Here is a 4,460-nt window from a genome sequence, read left to right on the forward strand (position 1 = left end):
TAACTTGAAAGTTGTTAAGGGAGGTAAATAAATACAACTTAAGTTGAGTTGCTAAACTAAGTTTTCGTGCCAAGTTCAGGGGTCAAATGAAGTGTCCTCCAGTGGATGATGACGAAGCTCGATCAGTCTTGGCCTTCTTCTCCTTTCAGAGGGTAGTCTGGATATGAAGATGGGCCAATGTCAAAGTGGCTTCCATTAGAAACCTCTTCTGTGTAAAAGTCAGCGGAGCAACGTCATCTAAATTCTTCTTCATCAGATCATCGAGCTCAACCAAACAGTCATTAGTAAGCTCCAACTCATGTCTCAGACTCTCTACGATGGCATTGCCATGCTCAATCTTCTCCAAATACTTGGCATCACTGTCGTCAGCTCTCCTCTGAACCAAACGGGCTCGAATCTCGACTTGCGAATCCTTATCTTATAAACAACTGTAGAGAATAGGTCTGGGAGGGAGAGTACCTTGTGTCGGCCCTTAATCAATCCTTATACTGCACCACACAACCCGGGCGAAACTTATCCTCAGCTAATGTATCGGGACCCTAAATCATGCGACCTTTTCACTGTCGTATGTAATCCAAAGCCCTCGGTGGTCTATCGGTGTCATAGGCAATGATAAAATCTCCCATGCCTTCGACTTGGGGTATGACTTGGATCCTCTCAAATTGTCTCAAGACTCTAGCATGCACATAAAACGGATTCCATAAGTGATAAAAATGGACACATCCTCCCCTTAATCATAATCGTGTCGGACACAAAGTCGTGGAACATCCATTGAATACTTTCTTCGCTCATCCTATAAAAAGTGAAGGTACAACTTTGTTTGTTTTTTTCCCCGAAGCTCGGGCAAAAATCAAGGATACAATCCCTTTCGGCTGGCTTACTTAGGTGCTGTTCACCCCTAACTTTGATCATATGCTAAGGATCCACCATTGTAGGAGTAAGTTACAACCTTGAAAGTATTAATAGTGGTTTCGGTAAAGGCTTAAGGCTCGGTACAAGTCGGCTAGGATAATTTGGGTCAGGTCAAAGTATTTGGTTTCTTCTTTTTGGGCTATGCTGTAGAAGATGGTATGGGTAACTAAAATAACTCGGGTGTCTATGGCTAACGACCGATCTTTGGGAAAAACCATGGTTCCTAGAAAGCAAATGGCAAAGGCTAAAGGTCGGGTGGCCATCCATTCGGCATAAGTCTTGAATTCCTGGGGATGTTCCAAAAATACACTTGGGCTCCCAAACCTTATGTATAACTCTGTAAAGGGTATGGTTGGATCGTGGGCCCAATTGGCGTAGTTTAAAGGGAGCATTTTTGCAGATTTGTGAGTAGGTGGGTTTTTCTGGATTAAGGCATTTTGGTCGGATTTCTTTCTTCTTTTTAATCCCGAGCCTACGCTAGTCAACACATTCCTGAACTCCTCTAAGGTAGGTGTCATCTCAACTAGGGGTGTTAAAAAAATATGAAAAACTGACCGAATCGAACCATACTAAACCGATTTATAGTGATTTTTCAATAAAATCGTGTTTTTTTTTTTTTAATTTAAGCTTAAAACCGTCCCGAACAATTAGGGTGGTCTTTTTAATTTATTAAAAAAATTGAAAAAGTCCCGAACCAAACCGAATAGCTTTACATGTATGAAATATATTTTATATATTACAAATATGTTAAATTGAATATATAAAATATATTTTATGAGTTATGTTTAAAATATAAAAAAGAATTTTGGCCACTGGACATATATGTATCAAATTCAACTTGTGGTTTCTGTGGCCTATAAGCTGATGTTTGTTTTGTCTCAATTAATCAACATTGTTGTCTTTGGCAAGTTACTCTTCTCCCTGGTCAATCAGTGAGGGATTCACGTCTTGATGATGCTATCGTTGTTGTCTTGCTACTTGATATAACACATTTCAGTTTAATTACTTTGTGTAGTTTTTTAATAGGTTTTACATTAAATATTTCAGAAGAAATAAATAGAAGCTTTATTTGTTGGTGTGCTACAAATAGGTTTGTGGAGGTTTGCGTCGTTACATTTTAATAACATTTTTAGGTGACACTTTAAAATTAAAATAATAAAAAATTAACCGAACCGTACTAATATCGAAGAAAAACCGAGATAATGGGACGGTTTTGAAAAGTCTAATTTTGGTTATATAAAATAAAATAACCAAAAAATTGAGATGTTATAATTTTTTAAAAATAAGCGACCGAACCGTCCCGTTGACACCCCTAATCCCAACGTCATTCCCAAATCGAAAAACCATCCTATCTCGATCCCAAAATCTGATAATTACTTCTATTAATTCCTTACAGCCCGTCATAGTCATAATGGATATCAAATTTCCTAAATAATGAAATACCCTTCTTTCCGTCATAGTCATAATGGGTATCAAATTTCCTAAATAATGAAATACCCTTCTTTTCATCCGGGGCCATTTGGCCCCACCCACTACGTGGAAACTCTGGTGTAGTCAAAATCATGTCAAAACTTAAGTCGGTAGACATCTACAAAACATAAGCTAAGGTTAATTCCCCCCCCCCCCCCCCCCCCACTCCCCCCACCCCAATAGGCAATGGTTCAACTTATAGGCACATTACACATTTTCAAATAGCACATAATATGAGATGCGGTATTTTTCGTGTTATAGAATGCATATGACACGGGGTAGTCTTCCTATCGGGTTTGGATACGTCTAAAATATCCAAACCACCCGGTTTACTTCATCTTTGTATTTGGCTTAGCTCTAACCTAGGCTTATACAAGAGTGTGTTTTTCGAATTGACCTTGGACTCGAGTGGACTCCTCGGGGTGAACCGTTGTCGGCCGTTGGGTGACAGTACACCAACTTAACGTTCAACGTAATCCAAAGAAAGGGTGTTTCGATTTTTTTAGTGAAGGCTAGACCACGATCCCGCATGTCCCCTTTGAAATAATATTTTTTGCCAAGAGTGGCGGAGTTTATGATATGATATGAATGACAGTTTAAAATTACAAAAAATAAACACATAAGCAAATAAATACAGTTAAAATCACATTATATTGAAATCTTAATAGTTAGAACTTGGGAGATCCCCAGCAGAGTCGCCATCTATTACGATTCACTTTTACGCGGGCGCATAAAAGCTACTAAGAGGTTGTTGGTGCTCTAATTGGATTTTAATATTTTAGAGTTGATAAGTTGGTATTTTACTAACTTATCTCTTCTGTAAGCCTAGACTTTTGCTATGTTTGATTGAAAAAATAGTGCATTTAATGTCGTTTACTCCTATTTTAAAGGTTTATGTGATTTAAAAGTGATCGGAAAAGAAATCAAGTGAAAACAAGTCAAAAGAAGCCAAATTGAAGAAAATGAAAAAAAGTGGCTAAAAATGCAAAAACGGGTCGGATTTGCAAAACTGAAAGTTAGGGGCTTATTTGTCATATTTTGACTTTGGAAAATGGGGGAATGATAAAAGGAAGACTTAGGGGAAATTTCTCACATCTTTGGCCATTTCATACAAGTCTTGGAGAGCTAGGGTTCATCAACCACACTATTGGAGGAGAAGATTAGAGCACTTTAATGATAAATTTCTTAACCCTTTCTTCAATTCCTTGCTTTGTATTGTATATCTAAGTGTGTAGAATTTATTCCATCAGTTTAATCTTGTTTATGAAAATATTCATTTGCAAAGTTGGATGAAATCTCTTGTTATACTTATGTATTGAATGATTTTTATTGCTAATGAAGTGAGTTAATGTTGTTTTAATTAATCTTGTTCTTTAATGTTTCTTAAGGGATTAGCTAACTCTAAGACCCGCCCATTTACTTCGATTTGAGCTCAAGAGAGGAAGATTAAAGTTGGGAAAGATTAACTAACAAGAATTTGGTGCTTTAAAACCCATCTAATAACTTGAGCTAGAGATAGGAAAGTCATTTGAGATTATATTGATTGTATTTAATATCACACTCTAAGGCTTGAGAAAGCTTAGAGTGAAATTCATATTTGGTCGAGAGACTTTTGATGACATTTTAGAGATCATTATCTAATTAGCATAAACTCACTCATAGTTGTAAAATCATAAAATACATTGGATCGTTACTTGAGCGTAATTTCCTTTGTATCCATACTTGTGGCCATTGATCATTATACCTGCTTTCTAGTTAATTTTATCATTGATAGTTGTAAAAACAAAAATCAAATATTGAAAAAGTGTTTGGCTTAGCGTAGTTGGTGATAATTCCTTGTTTAAAACGCCTAATATATTGTTCCCTGAGGGATCGACCCAGACTCATAGTTGGGCAAATAATATTGCATACGACCGTATACACTTTCTCTTTGAGGAGTGGATTTGGACTTTATCAATTTTGGTGTCGTTGCTGGGGAACAATTTAGCGTATTTGGGTTAGTTTGGGATTTAAGCTTGCTTGCTTTGGTCCAAACTTGTGAATATATGTTTGTGATTTTTCGTGTTTCTTTGTGTTAG

Source organism: Lycium ferocissimum, unplaced genomic scaffold (assembly GCF_029784015.1).
Source record: "Lycium ferocissimum isolate CSIRO_LF1 unplaced genomic scaffold, AGI_CSIRO_Lferr_CH_V1 ctg3678, whole genome shotgun sequence".
Classification (NCBI taxonomy): Eukaryota; Viridiplantae; Streptophyta; class Magnoliopsida; order Solanales; family Solanaceae; genus Lycium; species Lycium ferocissimum.